Here is a 17,199-nt window from a genome sequence, read left to right as displayed (position 1 = left end):
AGCAGCCCCGCCCCCACGCCCTCCTTTACCCTTTACCAGCCGCTCTCCGGCCCCCCCCCGCCCAGGTCCCTGCCCGCTCCCTCCCTAGAGGGGCAGCTAGCTCGGACCCCCGTCCTGCGCCCACGTGACAATGCCCGCTGCAGCTGGGTTCTCGCCTCGCTCTCCTCTGCACCTGCGGAGATTGCAGGAAGTCCTTCTGGCTTGTACCTGATTTGACTTAGGCTTTATCAGCTTGTCACGTGGTTGTTTATCTCGTGCATCTGCTTTCACCACTCAGGGAAGGAATGCGTTATCCAGAAGTGAAGGACTCCACTTTGAAGGTGGGGATGTCTGTCCCCTTCCTGGGACGCCGATGCTCCCTCGAAGGTGAGCTTCCCTGCCAGTCTCCAGGGTCGTGCTGGTTCGCGGTCTCTTTTGAAACCTTGAAGGAATGTATCCTGTCGTCCTGTTTGATGTGTTCTTTGTCCTGACAAGATATAAAACTGTGTTGAAAACCATGCTTCGCCAGAGCGCTTTCCTCCTTGGTGGAGACTGCACTCCTGGGCTACAGTCCTCAGTTTGGCCAGAAAAAAAACCCCTCTTTTAGTCTTACGATGAATTGTTTATTGATTACTTGGCCTCCGCACTCAGCAGTCATCGCCATCTTCTGGAGACAGCGTGTTTGCTTGTTTGCCATCTCCCTGTATTCTTCAGGTTTTCCTTTTCCCTCCCTGACCAAGTCCTCTGGGTTTTTCTTTGCTGGACCTTTCTCCCCTTCCAGGCCTCCTGACGTGTTCACGTGCCTGAGGGCTCAGTCCTTGGACCTCTTCTCTTTCCACAGTCACAACCTCATCTAATCCCATGCATGGTGGTCAGAAAAGATTTTCTTTCTTTCTTTCTTATTATTATTTTTTAGAAGATTTAAAATGCCATCTGGCCCCACCCTTTCCTCTGAACTCCAGCCGGTATGTTCAACTCTATCCCACTCATACTGGGATTCATAATAGGCCTCGTAAAGGTAGCTGTACACAGAACCGTTGGTTTCTCTTCACCCACGAGACAAATACGATGCACGCCTCCACCAGTGTTCTCGGTCTCAGTAAGTGGTACCATCCTTCATCCCGTTTCCTCAGGCCAAAGTCCTTAGGATCATCCTGACTTCTCTTTGGCCCTAGTTTCAAAACATAAGAAAAATACCAGTGGTTTTCCAGTTGAGGGACAACCGGTCATGTATGTATTTGTCAATTAAAAGAAATAATAGTGCGTCATTTTAACAGGATGGTTACAAACGCTCGGAACGTTTTGGAGACTATTTTTACAACACTGGCCATAGAAAGAGAAAAATATCATAGTTGCTGAGGTTGTTTGAGTTTTCTCTGTTATATTTGTTATGTACGTGGAAAAAAATCTATGAAAATTATCGTATCAGAGTAACATTGGAACATAGTTTATTTCTTTATAGAATAAAATACATATTATTAATAAAAAAAAAATACCAGTGGTTGAAGAAAAAAAAATACCAGTGGTTGAATTCAGCCACTTTTGCCCTAGTTCAAGCCGTAATCATTTTCACCAGCACTTTATGTAGCATCCTACTGGGTTTCCTGCTTCTACTGTGGGCTTGGTGAAGGTTATCTGTCGTTTTTCAGTCCTCCACTTGCCCTTTTATAATCTGTCCCACGGACACCCAGAGTGTGTGAACTATTTTTCCGGATTCTTCTGCCAGCTAGCTTCCAGTGAGTTCTAGTAGGAGTTGTGAGTAGGAACCAGAAGGTGGAGGGAAAGCAGCTTTCCGCTTCTGCAGTCAGCAGTGTGGCAGTTGCTGGATGTTTCTGTAGTGGAAGAGGAGCGGGGATGATGCCTTCCTTGGTCAAGGTGGCCCCTGTTTAGGAGATACAGGATGACAGTGACAGCATCTCCAGGTGGCACCGGTGCTGGTGCAGCTCCCCTGGGTTCCTTCCAGCCAGGGGCATTTTCAGCAGCTTCTCATCTGTGGTATCACCCCATGCGTCCTCTCACCTCTCTTACTCTTCAGATCCCCTCCGCCTGCAGTAACTGGAGTGGGTTCTCTTTTCACGGCTGGATCCTGACTGATACGCTTTGCTGCAGCCATTCTGCACCCAGTTGTCCGTGATCCTTTCACAAGACCCTTGACCCTGTCACTTCCCTGCTCAAAGCTTTCCAGTGGCTTCCTGTGACATGTAGAACGAAATCCAAAATACTCGACTAGCCGTACGTGTCCTGGCCTGCAGCCTCCTCTCCAGCCTCAGTTTGTATGATTCTCCCACTTAGTGGAGGGCTTGTCTTGCTGTTCACAGAACGGGAAGCACACCTCCACTTCGGGGCTTTTGCGCTCTGCTCTGTCCTTGGCCTGGCGTGCTCAGCTAAGTTAATTCCATCTCTGCTTAAATGTAACCTCCTCAAAGAAGCCTTCACTGACAGCCATGTCTGAAATACCAGGCTCTGCCACTCTGTCCCTTACCCATCTGTTTGTGCCTGTCTTTCGTGTTCAACGTAGTGTCAGTACCAAGCAAAGAATCTGGTCGGTTGTGGGTACTCTGTAAATATTTATTGAACGAAGGAATGGTACAGTCTCAAGTACTCCAGCCTCCGTGTCTTGCACTGTCCACGTTTGTGGCTTTCTCAATAGCCACAGTAGTTTGAGAGTTATTTAAAGAGATTCTTAGTGAAGGAAGGAAGGTGGCATGACCATCAAACTCTCCTTCACCTTCTCCCTTGCCTTCTTTTGGCCAAAAACATGAAGTCCACATGGAGATACCATGGTGATCTTGCTGGTAAAGGGGAGGTTGCTGGTGAGCAGGCCTTTTACCTTACCGGGCAAAGCTGTAGCTTCCAGCACATACCGGCGTGTAAGCCAGCTTCATACCCGAGTGCTGCCTGTGTGCCGTCGGCCCACGGGCTAAGGTCAGTGCACGGTTCTCCCTCTGTCCCGGAGGAGAGCGCTCCCCTGAACCCGTCCCTAAGCCAAAATGGAGTAAAGCCAAGTAGCAATTACAAACGCCGTATGCTATTTTCTCTCTTCACCTCCTTCTCTCCTAAAAGTGAAAATCCTCTTTGGATTTCTTTCCATTAGCAAACACAGGTACTGATGTAGGTCTTTAGGAAAAGCACAGTGGTGTAAAGCAGACCTTCAAAAAGTGGGGGAAACCTGCTTCTGGAACCGTGTGGCAATGTTTAAATTGGCTCATAGCAAATAAATGTTATGTAAGGGACTAGGTAAACTGACATAGGACTCGCGCCACGATTTTTTAAGCTGTAAATAATGAACAGAATTCCAACGTGAAAATAGGCAAAATCTGAGGCCTGACATCAAAATACCGTCTAAGGCAAGTTAGTCTCTGAGCAGCAAAGGGCTGCTTCTCCTGCTGAGGGTTAGACGGGGGCATCTCAGGAAGAATTCTATCGTGATTCTAATGGCAGCATCACCAGGAGTTTGACTCTGCCAACTCTTGAACATTTGTTTTTATTAACTGGAGAAATCAATTGATGGCATTTTGGGGGGCATATTTTAAAACCACATCCAAATTCTTTTTTTGTGTGTGTAATTTTTAAAATTGAAGTAGACTTGATTTACAGCGTTGTGTTAATTTTTGTTGTACAGCAAAGTGATTAAGTTATATATATGTATATATATATATATATATATATATATATACTTTTTTTTTTTTTTTTTTTTCTTTTCGCCACACGGCTTGCGGGATCTTAGTTCCCCAACCAGGGATTGAACCCGGGCCTTCAGCAGTGAGAGCACAGAGTCCTAACCACTGGACTGCCAGGGAATTCTCTATATACATTCTTTTTAATTTTTTTTTTAAATTCTTTTCCATTATGGTTTATCATAGAATACTGAATATAGTTCCCTGTGCTATACAGTAGGGCCTTGTTGTTTATCCATCCCAGATATAATAGTTTGCATCTCCTAATCCCAAACTCCCAGTCCATCCCTCCCCCAGCCCCCTCCCCTTTGGCAACCACCAGTGTATTCTCTATGTCTGTGAGTCTGTTTCTGTTTCATAGATAAGTTCATTTGTGTCATATTTTAGATTCCACGTATAAGTGGTATCATGTATTTGCCTTTCTCTCTGACGTACTTCACTTAATATGATAACCTCTAGCTGCATCCATGTTGCTGCAAATGGCATTATTTCATTCTTTCTTATGGCTGAGTAGTGTTCCATTGTGTATATATACCCCACATCTTCTTTATCCATTCCTCTGCTGATGGACATTTACATTCTTTCTGTGTCTTAGCTATTGTGAATAGTGCTGCTGTGAGCATAGCCTTGCATGTATCTTTCTGTATTAGAGTTTTGTCTGGGTATATGCCCAGGAGTGGGATTGCTGGATCATATGGTAGTATATTATCTGAGGAACCTCCATACCGTTCTACACAGTGGCTGCACCAATTTACATTCCCACCAACAGTGTAGGAGGGTTCCCTTTTCTCCACACCCTCTCCAGCATTTGTTATTTGCAGACTTTTAAATGACGGCCATTCTGACCGGTGTGAGGTGATACCTCATGGTAGATTTGATTTGCATTTCTCTTTTCAAAAAATTTTAATTTAATTTATTTATTTGCGCCAGGTCTTAGCTACGGCATGCTTGTGGGATCTAGTTCCCTGACCAGGGATCGAACCCAGGCCCCCTGCATTCGGAGCTCAGAGTCTTAGGCCCTGTGCCACCAGGGAAGTCCCTCATTTCTCTGTTAATCATCGATGTTGAGCATCTTTTCATGTACCTATTGGCCATTTGTATTTCTTCTTTGGAGAAATGTCTGTTTAGGTCTTCTGCCCATTTTTCGATTGTTTGTTGTTGAGTATTATGAGCGGTTTGTATATTTTGGAAATTAAGCCCTGTCGGTCGCACCGTTGGCAAATATTATCTCCCATTCCGTAGGTAGTCTTTTTGTTTTCTTTTATGGTTTCCTTTGCTGTGCAAAAGCTTGTAAGTTTAATTCGGTCCCACTTGTTTACTTTTGTTTTTATTTCTATTGCCTTGGGAGACGGACCTAAGAAAACCCGCGTCCAAATTCTTCCGCAGAACAAGGTGGTATGTTTATGAAACCGAAGAGTGGACCGGGGATTCTTTCACCCCCAAGTTGAAATGCTCCCCTTCCAGCTTTTGATTATGATGTACCCATGGATTTAAGTATCTCTGGGCGAGTGAGATCACCACTGCAGGTACAGGATTGTGGGGTGAGTGCCTACAAGCTATTTCTTTGGGGAAATATAGTACGCCTGGCCACCATACTTTTCCTAGTCCATTACCCCTTTTTTGTCCTTAAAGTTTCTTCATTGTGGGTGATCCACTCTGTGACCCCTCCCCGGTGCGGGTGACCCAAGCCTGACCATTCAGCCGTCCCAGAACTTTGCTTAGAACTATCATGACAGAGACATGCTTTCCCCATAGGCTCACCAGCTACGCAGATGGTAGAATCCTAGAGCCACGTGTAGCTAATTTGTTGGCACCCCAGGGGAAATGACCCGCTGAGAATAAAGCTGATACAGAGGAAGACAGAGCTCAGAGACAAGTCCTGAGAAGATCGTTTGTGTTCAGTTAAGGCTCAAAACTAAAAGCACCTCTGTGAAGGACACCTTCACAGTTCCTGTCATAAACCAGTCAATTTCCAAACGTCAGGGACCCAATGTTTGAATTGAATTTTTTTGCCACTTGCTACCGAGAGACCTGAACATGATAGAGAGACATGCCACATCGCACTTAATTCTGTTATCCAGGTCCTCAGACTAATGCACGATGGGGTAAAAGGAGGTACAAGATGTTAACATTTGTTGGAGACAGAGTAGTTAGGCAAGAAAAAGGATTAAAAAGGGTCCAAATCGGAAAGGAAGAAATAAAATTTTCTTTGTTATTATCTCGGTCCAAGACCTGGAAGCCATCTGTGTTTTCATAAAATAGGTGCTTTCCTGGCAGTCTCAGCTTCTATGTTCAAATATCTTAGGAACATTTGAGAAATGCTAGCTTCTGCTCAGGCGTGCTTTTGTCGTTTTCCTTGTAAAGAGTATCGCTGGACATTGTATCCTTTTGTCGCCATTGGATGCCTTCTCTTTCATTGCATAACCTAAAAGGTGGTTTACGTAGAGAGCTGTTAATGATTGGGAATTTTCTATCTTGTTACAATTCTGAATTCCTCTTGCTGTTTGCAGTAGTTTGCAGATGATTCTCATGGATTTTCCAAGGATACAGTCCCATCGTCTACAAATAATCTTATAATTTTATAATCTCCATTCCAGATGTTATTCCACTGATTGCTTTTTCCTGCCTAAACACCTGCAGTAGAACAATAAATCGTCATGGTGTTAGTGGAAATGCTTGTCTTGTTTAGGACCTCAGAGATAGTGCTTCTGATGTTTCTCTACCAAGTAGCATGTTGGATTTGGGGCTGACATACACACGGTTGACGCCAATAATCAATAAACAATCTGTATTAAGGAACAGAAGAGAGTTTTTATCTGAGGCAAGATGAGGACTATCGACTGGGAGACACAGATTCAAGAAGCTGTTCTTGTTTTCTGCCAGACTACAAAACGGGGGAGGCTTATAAAGGCAAAAACCACAAAGCTGCGTAAGCTGTTTGTCAAGAGTTAGTATTGGAGCTGACGAGAAGTAAGGGTGCTTGTTAAGCAAGGATTGGCTGGGGTTGAAGTGGTGGCATAGTTACAAGGGGAGACCTTGATACCATAAGGTTGCAGCTGCTGGCAGAGATTATTTTGAGAACGGCTGTTGGTGTCCTTGAGTCTGATACAGTGCAGAAAATTCAAGTTCTCGATGATGCAGGAACGTGTCTGAAACCACATCCACAAAGGCCACCCAGCTCCATGCCTGAACCACGTTACTCCGTCTTGATTTTTAAATGGTCTTAAATATGTCATCAAAGCATACACAAAGACACACATAAATAAAGTTATGTGTGCATCTTTTTTAAAACAATGTTCAGGAGGTATCCTTGGAGTCTGCTTTATTGAATGTTTCCAACAAGGATGGTTGAGGATGTTGTCAAATGCCCTTTTAGTGCCTCTAGAGGTGATTCTATCATTGTTCTCCTTAGACCGATTATGATGATAAGTGGTACCGCTTGGTTTCCTCATATAGAACAGTCCTGATTGTTGTGCGCTACTCTTCCAGCGAGCTGCTGGACTCTGCTAATATTTTATTCAAGAATTTTGCAATGATAGTTATGAGGAAGATTGGTCTGTAGCTTTATCTTGTATGTAACCTTTCTAAGGGTTGATATTAATAGCATTAATGTTACATTCATAACATAGGGAGAATTGAAATTATTTCCTGTTTGGATACCCTGAAACAATCTACGTAGTATAGGAATGATCTGTATTATGAAGGTTTGGCTAAATTCTATGAAACTGTCACGTTGGGTGTTTTGGAGGACTTTGTTACAGCTTTTACAACTTCTTCTCTGTAATCAGTTTGTTTAGACTTTATATCTTTTGCGGTGGGGGGGGTCAACTTTGGCAAATTATACGTATTTTCAGAAAGCTATCCATTTTATCAAGATTCTAAATGTATAGAATTGTGCAAAACAATCTGTCATGTGCTTTTGTTGTAAGTTGTTGTATGTGTGTTCTGCATCTGTATCCACATCTACAATTTCTATGGATTTCCCCTTAACGAAGAGTTGTGTTTGCTGCAGAAAATAGTCTGATTCGAGGACTGACCGAATGCTGTAGTATGTATGCAAGTAGCTCCTTTTGTTCTGTGTCAACCAGTACATTTTTACCGTGTAAACAATTTTGAATCTGTCCCCATTGCTCTGTGAAATTTTAACCCTGCAGCTGTCCTGAGAGCCTTCTGTGTCCACACAAACAGAGGTGCTTAGTTTCTTATCCTGACTTTTTGGAAATGTTGTCATGTGATGGCTTAATGAGTAACTGTCCTCAGTGTCATGTCTCTTTTGATGACCAGTTCAGGCTGGGAGCCCGTGGGGTATTTGATCAGTGTCAAGCAGGATTTCATCCTTCTCTGTTTGGGACACAGAACTGCCAAGTATTTATTACGGTCTCATCCCTACCAAGCACCGTCGTCGACACCAGGGAAATACCGTTTAACCAAATAGCCGGAGCCTCTGCCTTATGAGCTGCTGGGGTTTCACAATTCAGCTTTACTTTAAAAAAGCAAAAAACATAAAAACCTCTACTCTATTAGACACTAAGCTCTTTAGAATAAGAACACGTCCGATTTCCCTCTTTGTCCATAAAAGTGCTTCTCGCTATTGGACTTATTTAGCAGGTACTCAGATTTGTTAGATAACACTTTTAAACTATTAATTACACATTAACAACGTGGAAATCTTGTGAAAATACATAAATATAATGATGAAAATTAAAATTACCTCTAGTTCACTCCTCAAATATAAAACCTGAGGTATTTCAATGTATTTTATTCCAGCCTTTTAAAATTATTTTTCTCCCAGTATTTTTTCTGTTATTCACAAAAGTGGGGTTATACTGAATATGTAATTTCCCCAATCCCATGTTAAGGACATGGTTTTTAGTAATTCTCTGGTATTTCCTTGTATCGTTTATTTAATGCTTCCCTAATAGTGGACATCTGAATTGCTCCCCTTTTATTTCTTAATTGAAGTACTGCTGATTTACAATGTTGTGTTAATTTCTGCTGTAGAGCAAAGTGACTCAGTTGTATACATATATATACGTTCTTTTTTATGTTCTTTTCCATTATGGTTTATTCTAGGATACTGAATATAGTTCCCTGTGCTCTACAGTAGGACCTTGTTGTTTATCCATTCTATGTGTAATACTTTGCATCTACTGACCCCAAACTCCCAATCCATCGCTTCCCCACCCGCCCCCCGCACCTTGGCAACCACAAGTCTGTTCTCTGTGTCTATGAGTCTGTTTCTATTTCGTAGATGAGTTCATTTGTGTCATATTTTAGATTCCACATACAAGTGATATCATATAGTCTTTCTCTTTCTCTTTCTCTTTCTGACTTCACTTAGTAGGATAATCTCTAGGTCCATCCATGTAGCTGCAAATGGCATTATTTCATTCTTTCTTATGGCTGAGTAGTATTCCATTGTGTGTATGTACCACATCTTTATCTGTTCCTCTGCTGATGGACATTTAGGTGGTTTCCATGTCTTGGCTGTTGTGAATAGCGCTGCTATGAACATTGGGGTGCATGTATCTTTTTGAATTATAGTTTTGTCTGGGTATATGCCCAGGAGTGGGATTGCTGGATCATGTAGCAACTCTACTTTTAGTTTTTTGAGGAATCTCCTTACTGTTTTCCATAGTAGCTGCACCAACTTACATTCCCACAAACAGCGTTTTCTCCACACCCTCTCCAGCATTTGTTATTTGTAGACGTTTTAATGACGGCCATTCTGACCAGTGTGAGGTGGTACCTCGTTGTAGTCTGGATTTGCAATTCTCTAATGATTAGCGATGTTGTAAGTTGCTCCTCTTTTAAATAACATTGTGACGAGCATCCCAGGTATATGAGTTATTAACGACATTCCTGAGACTCTCCTTAGGATGGATTCCTGGGAATGGAATCAGTCCATCAGAGGTATAAACTGTCCACCCATCTGCTTCTCAACTCGAGAGGCTGTTCCAGTGAAATGGCCAGGAGTCCACGGGAGGCCCAGCCTCAGTGACCCCTTGCCAACGTGGGGCCCCAGACATGTGAACAGGTTGGCAGACTGATCCCAGTTTATACTGGCTTCCACCTCAAGCCTAGACAGCTGGCTTTGTAGTGCAGTTATTCTTATGTGAATGGGTATTTTATATCCACGTTGTTACGCAATGATATTTAAGTGGTTTAAATAGTTTCTTCTCACGAGGAGATAAGCATTGTTTATAATGTTTCTCAGTCATCTCTTGTACACAGCAATTGGAGAGATGGTTCTCAAAGTGGGCTTCTAGAAACATCAGGCCTCACAGGTACATGCACACACCCATCTTAAAGCCTTCCAGTGGGTTCCCACTAGAGTTGGAATCAAACCCGGTCAGTGGTAAGCTTGAGTCTGATCCTGGTCCATAATTATCTAAAGTTTTAGCGTAAGCTGCAGTGTACGCTGTGGATACAGTAGTTACGGGAGAATGTTAATGATGCCAGGCGGGGGGACTGCAGAAAATCTGAATGGGATACTTGTTTCCCACCCACAGGTCTCTGGTCCGGATTGACGCTCTGTGTCTTCTTTCAAACCCTCTTCTACTTGGTGTACGTCTGGAGGATGAACTGGACCAGAGCGGCAGAGCAGGTAACAGGGGGCGGGTCCCCTTAGAGACGGGGCCCTGTTGATCCCAGGGCAGCTAAGGAATCTTTCAGGGTGAAAATGTTAAGAGACCCATTGGTAGCATGACGCGCTTTGATTAGTGAAATGCATCCAACCTGAGAGTTGGGGGCAAAAGGAAGTCCTGTGTCAGCACGTTTTCCCCTGAATGTGGAGTTAATTTAGTATCTATTAAGCAGGGCTCAGCCAGAAAAAAAGAGAATTAGCTTAGAAACTATTTTGCTGTTTTGGTGTGGTAGTCTTCGAAAAGCAGTAGTGTTTCCTGTTTTTCCTGATCTGTTGTCTAGTTCTAGGCGTCTTAAAAAGGATCTTTTGGTCCATGGTTTCCTAAGAAATGCAAAATGCTAAGTGCCTGTGATCAGGGAAGTTCTTGGGGGCAGAACCTGTCCTGCGGGTTGAGGACCGGGATCCTGACCCTCTGGGCATCTCTGTGTTGAAGTGTGAGCCCTGCTGACTGTGTCAGGGTTTGAGAGGAGATGGGTGGGAGGTCGGCTGAGGGGAGGTGTCCTGGACCAAGAGCCGTGAGGAGGAGCTGAGGTGTGCAAACCGCCACTGCCCGCGTCTTGACCACCCTCGAGGTTTCGCAGCCCTTCTTCCTTTCCTTACGGTGACGTATCATGTCCTTCCTCCCTTCAGAGTGATTGCTGGAGGGAACGAAGTGTACAGGACGTTAAGTTGGACCATAAACGACCCCTTAGGTGACTGTACCATTTATCTTTAGACTTTGTTCCTTTTATCGGGATTTATGCGCAGTAAAGGGCACAGTGCAAAATATATGTTAAGTTTGCAACTATGGCAACAAGTAATTTTCCATTATGGAATAGCATTAGCTGTTGCTGTACTTTTAACATAAATTTTAATAAGAGTTTTCATATACCATAACTAAAACAGAAGAATTGTCACCAGGCTACAAACTGGAAATGATAATTTTATGCCGTTTATGAAGCGTGTTTATGAAGCTAGTTTATTCCTTTTGATGCTATTGTAAATGGGATTGTTTCATAATTTCCTTTTCAGATTGTTCATTGTTAGTGTATAGAACGGAAATACAACTGTGTCTTGTCTGTGTTGACGTTGTATTCTGTGACAGTACTGAATTCCTTTTATTAGCGCTAACAGTTTCTTTGTGGAATTGTTAGGGTTTTCTATACATAAGATCATATTATCTTTGAACAGAGATAATTCTTCCTTTCCAATTTGTATACCTTTCATTCCTTTTTCTTCCCTAATTGCTCTGGCTAGAATTTCCAGTACTTATGTTGAATAGAAGTGGCAAAAGTGGACATCCTTGCCTTGTTCCTGAACTTAGAGGAAAAGCTTTCAGTCTTTCGTCATTGAGTGTTATGTTTGCTGTGGGTTTTTCATACATGGCTTTCATTACATTGAGGTACTTTCCTTCTATTCCTATTTTGTTAAGTATTTTTATCATGAAAGGGTGTTGCATTTTTGTCAAATGCTTTTTTTGCATCAATGGAGATGATCATGAAGTTTTTTCCCTTCATTTTGTAATGTGTTTTATATTAATCCATTTTCCTGTGTTGAATCATCCAGCAATAAATCCCACTTGGTCATGGTGTATAAGCCTTTTATAAGCTGCTGAGTTTGATTTACTAGTATATTGTTGGAGATTTTGTCATCAGTGTTCACAGGGGATATTGGTCTGTAGTTTTCTTCTCTATAGTGTCTTTGTCTGGCTTTGGTATCAGGGTAATGCTGGTTTCATAGAATGAATTAGGAAGTCTTCCTTCCTCACTTTTTGGGAAAAGTCTGTAAATATTGGTTCCTCTTTAAATGTTTGGTAGAATTCACCAGTGAAGCCATTAAGTTCAGGATTGTCCTTTGTCAGGAGATTTTTTATTACAGATTCAGTCTTCTTACTAGTTATAGATCTATTCAGAATTTCTGTTTCTTCATGATTTAGTCTTGATAAGTTTTGTGTTTCTAGGAATTTGTCCATTTCTAATAGGTTATGGACTTTATTACCATACAGTTGTTCATAGTATTCTCTTATAATCTGTTTTATTTCTGTAAAATTGGTAGTAATGCCCCCATTTTCATTTCTGCTTTCAGTTATGTGAGTTTGTTTTTTCTTAGTCCATCTGACTAAATATTTGTCAATTTTGTGGCTCTTTGCAAAGAACCAATTTTGGTTTTATTAATTTTCTCTATTTTATTTTATTACATTTTTACTTATTTAATTCTTTTGGTTTATTTAATTCATTGTTTTACTATATTTTATTATAGCCATTCTAGTGGGTGTGAAATATGGTTTTAATTTGTACCTTTACTTCATGCAAATTAATCTTGAGCATATTTTCATAAGTTTGTTGGTTATCTATATACCCTTTGTTGTCTGTTCAAGTCCTTTATCCATTTTGTAATTGAGTCGTTTCTCTTTTTGCTGTTGAGTTGTGAAAGTTTTTAATATATTCTGGACTCTTATCAGATGTATGGTTTGCAAATATTTTCTTCCATCCTGTAGATTGTCTTTTCACTTTTTGATAGTGCCCTCTGTTGCACAAACTTCTAAAAAAATTTAGAGAAAACTGACATATAAAATTATATTAGTTTCAGGTGTACAACATGACGATTCGGTGTTTGTATATGTTGTGAAATGATCACCACAATGTCTAGTAACATACATCACCATACATAGTTACAAGAATTTTTTTCTTGTGATGAAAACTTTTAAGATTTTCTCTCTTAGCACGTTTCCAATAGACGGCACAGTGTCATTGACTCTAGTTTCCATGCTGTGCGTCACATCCCCGTGGCTTGTTTATTTCTTTGCTATTGAGTTGTTGCACAAAAGTTTTTAATTTTGATGAAATCCACCTTATCTGTTGTTGTTGTTGTTGTTGTGCTTTTGGTCCATTTCCAAACTGTCAAAAAAATTAAGTGGTGTTGGAATATAGAAATCTTATGGAAGAAATAAAAAACCGAGTAGAAGACTTTGAGCTCTCGGTCTGACATGTAAGTAGCCCAGAAGTCCTCATACATGTAGGGGAGGCAAAATTTTACCTTTCTGCTGTTAGGGTTTTTCAGCTGGACCCGAGAATTAAACTGACATTAAGACAGATTCCCAGGGGGCAAGCATACGCACTTATGTAAGTTTTGTGTGACACCGGAGCCCTCGTAAGGAAGTGAAGACGCAAAAATGTGGCAGAATCTACATGCTTTTATGCTGGCCTGTAGCATGTAAAGAGTGGCAGCTGTGGGAGAGTAACTGAGCCATGTGCAGAGGCTAAAGGAAGGTAAGAATTATTTTAAATAGGTCTGTTTGTGTAGAATTCTCTCAGCTCTGACTCCTCAGCAAAGAATGTTTCTCTTCTCCCGGTACAGGGATGATGGCATCTTTCACATGGGAGTTTTTATGTCCTCTGTTCAAAAAGAGATTAAAATGCTCTTCTAACCACCTTTCTAACAACAACAACAAAAATCTGCCGTTTTTTCAAGTGCCTTTAGTTCAAAATAATTCTTATGCTAAAGTGGCATATTTGCGGGTGGCATATTCTGCCACCCTTCATTCCTCTCCACTCCCACTTTGAAACTTCCACAAGAAGTCTCACAGCCCAGAAGCTAAGGTACCTTGTTTCATAGCTCACCAAACCAGTGTCTTAGTCTTGAGAATAAGTCAGTGCAGTTAAACTCTTCTGTCTGTTTCGAGAGGCAGTGGTGCAGGGGGGTGTCTGTGTCCATATAAGTTAGGTCTCTATGTGGTGAGAGCAGTCAGGCATTTATGAGAGGAGTTTCTGACAAAACAAAAGAAAAACAAAGATTCATAGTTGGCAACCTAGTTTCTGAGTCCAGAGGGCATCCAGTCAAGAAGATTTCTGGATTTGAGCTCAGAGTATCTTCAGATGGTGGATTGAGGATGGCAGTTGTAATTTGGTGAATTTCCTGGTTTGCAGTTTGAATGTCTCTGTTTATGGAATTGAGTGTTCCCGTGAATTTTCTTAGTGGCCTGCAGAACAGCAGGCGTGAAGGGTGTCCATACGTGATCTGTTGTGGTGGTTTCTCTGAAGTTTATATCATGTCATCCAGCTTTAGCTTATAGTGTTTCAGGAAAATGATAGTTTTAATTCTTAGTGATTCCAAGTTAGAATGGTGGGACAAAACTTGCTATTGTTAGTTTGAGCAGTTGTAACTAGATATTGGGGGAAGCTAGAATAATTCAGGATCCAGTCCAGTTTACAGGTAGATAACAAAACCTCAAAGAAAACAAATAGGGGCATATCTAATAACCACAGGGGTGTGTGATAATTTTCCATTGAAACATAATTTTCTCTCTATAGTTACCCTATTTTTCTCAAATGCCATTATAGTATGACTAATTTGTTTGTAAAATAAGTTTTGTCTTATCCTGGCCTGATTATTTGTATAAACACAGCAAGAATAGTGGTTTATCATATAGGTCCTTTTCACGTCACCTTTGTTGGAACTTTTAATAAGGAATTCTAGAGTGGACCTTTAAAAGTCTGTCAGGTCTAGGAAGCCAAGCCAAGAATTTGCCATCAGACTTCCCCTGCAGTACCTATAGATTTGGGTGAATTCCTCTCTTCTTGAGGACCCTAATGTATCTTAAGGTTCCTGGGCCAGCTGGAAAATGACCATCCTTACTCAAGTGTAAGTAAGGTACCAGGCCAGTGTTTCAAGGGACTTCATAAGCGTTGGCTTCATAAAGTCAACATCAGGTCCTTAAATCTGTCTGATCACATCTGATTCTATGTACGTGTAGGTCAAATAGGATGATCCAGACAAAGCCTCAGTAATAAACCAGTGTTTCCAATTTTGTGCTGTTATAGGGAGAACAGTTTCTTATCAAACCTATGCAAATGAGTATTTTGCCATGAAAATGAGTAACTAAGAGTATCTGAATTCTGCAAGGAACAGGTAGAGAGAAAAGATACATGTTTTAGTTTTTATTTTAAAAAGTATAATCTATTAAATTGTGGTAAGTTATAGATAGCTTAAGAGAAAGAGAAAAAGTTTCCTTACATCTGGAAAACAAAACATTAAAGAACCAAGAATGCTTCAAACAAAAAGGGCAAAAATTATAATCATCTGCATCAGTTCATTTCAGTCACATGTAATTAAGTCTTGTTTTGCTATATCTTGGGTTAGCAGTTTTATGAATCAATTTCTTCATTAGAGTTCTAAAAATTCTTACCCAGTTCAGTAGTATGATCTTAAAGTTGTCAAAAACCTGTATTCTGGAGTACTTCTCAGGGTCCTTTCCATGAGTCTCCTTGAAGATGAAGCATTCTTTTCCCTGTAATTGATTGTAAATGCTTTCAGAGAAGAATCAAAGGTAAAATAATAACTGTCTGTGCAAGACAAAAGACGTAAAAATAGCCATGGTGAACGAGTTGGTGAGATTTGACGATTAAAAAAAAAGATGCAGTTGACAAGGAAATTTGATTATTTCTGTGACATAGAGAATTTTGAAATAATAATTGGAATTATGACTGATTATATAGACAGTAAGTACATTGTCAAATTGATAGTTGAACTTCATTAAAGTTTTAAATTTCTGCTCTGCAAAAAACACTGTTAACAGAGTGAAAAGATAAGATAGGGACTAGGAAAAAAATCTCTGAAAAACATATCTGAAAAAGGACTGGTATCCGAACTGTACAATAGAAAGAACACTTTATTTTTTTTTCCCCGTATTAAATCTTCTCTCTTTTTTTAATAGATCTTCATTGGAGTATAATTACTTCACAGTACTGTGTTAGTTTCTGTTGCACAACAAAGCGAATCAGCAGTACGCATACACATGTCCCCATGTCCCCTCCCTCTTGAGCCTCCCTCCCATCCTCCTTATCCCACCCCTCTAGGTCATCGCAAAGCACAGAGCTGATCTCCCTGTGCTGTGCGGCTGCTTCTCACCAGCTGTCTATCTTACATTCGGTAGTGTATGTATATCGATGCTACTCTCACTTTGCCCCAGCTTCACCCTCCCACCCCATGACCTCAAGTCTATTTTCTATGTCTGTCTCTTTATTCCTGCCCTGCTACTAGGTCCATCAGTACCTTTTTTTTTTTTTTTTTTTTAGATTCCGTATATATGTGTTAGCATTTGTTTTTCTCTTTCTGACTTACTTCACTCTGTATGACATACTCTAGGTCTTCTTTTTATGGCTGAGTAATATTCCATTCTATATATGTGCCATGTCTTCTTTATCCATTCATCTGTCGATGGACATTTAGGTTGGTTCCATGTCCTAGCTATTGTAAACAGTGCTGCAATGAACATTGTGGTACATGACTCTTTTTGAATTATGGTTTTCTCAGGGTATATGCCCAGTAGTGGGATTGCTGGGTGGCACGGTAGTTCTATTTTTAGTTTTTTAAGGAACCTCCATACTGTTCTCCAAAGTGGCTGTGTCAATTTACATTCCCACCAACAGTGCAGGAGGGTTCCCTTTTCACCACACCCTAGAATTCCAGCACTTATTGTTTCTATATATATATATATATTTTTTAATTAATTAATTAATTAATTAATTTTGGCTGTGTTGGGTCTTCGTTTCTATGCGAGGGCTTTCTCTAGTTGCGGCGAGCGGGGGCCACTCTTCATTGTGGTGCACAGGCCTCTCACTGTCGCGGACTCTCTCGTTGCGGAGCACAAGCTCCAGACGCACAGGTTCGGTAGTTGTGGCTCACGAGCCTAGTTGCTCCGCGGCATGTGGGATCTTCCCAGACCAGGGCTCAAACCCGTGTCCCCTGCATTGGCAGGCAGATACTCAACCACTGCATCACCAGGGAAGCCCATATTTTTTTTTTTTTTTTTTTTTTTTGTGGTATGCGGGCCTCCCTTTGTTGTGGCCTCTCCCGTTGCGGAGCACAGGCTCCGGACGCGCAGGCTCAGCGGCCATGGCTCACGGGCTCAGCTGCTCC

The 17,199-nt window shown here is 41.3% G+C and overlaps 1 long non-coding RNA gene across 5 annotated transcripts in view; it reads left to right on the top strand.

Annotated features, from left to right (window-relative positions):
- Positions 1-17,199, top strand: part of LOC102988765 (uncharacterized) — a 41,972-nt gene that overhangs the window by 313 nt on the left and 24,460 nt on the right. For 3 of the 5 annotated variants that reach the window (XR_003683240.2, XR_003683238.2, XR_003683239.2), the window contains exons 2-3: positions 278-366; positions 10,169-10,263. This is a non-coding gene — a long non-coding RNA (uncharacterized lncRNA). Of the gene's footprint in view, positions 1-277; positions 433-6,767; positions 7,020-10,168; positions 12,338-17,199 lie in introns of those variants that run through there. The other 2 variants (XR_002892359.3, XR_008619311.1) reach the window with 2 other exon arrangements.

This window comes from Physeter macrocephalus, chromosome 14, assembly GCF_002837175.3.
Source record: "Physeter macrocephalus isolate SW-GA chromosome 14, ASM283717v5, whole genome shotgun sequence".
Taxonomy (NCBI): domain Eukaryota; kingdom Metazoa; phylum Chordata; class Mammalia; order Artiodactyla; family Physeteridae; genus Physeter; species Physeter macrocephalus.
Note: the sequence above shows the minus strand (reverse complement) of the source record. Positions and strands in the feature narration are given on the sequence as shown.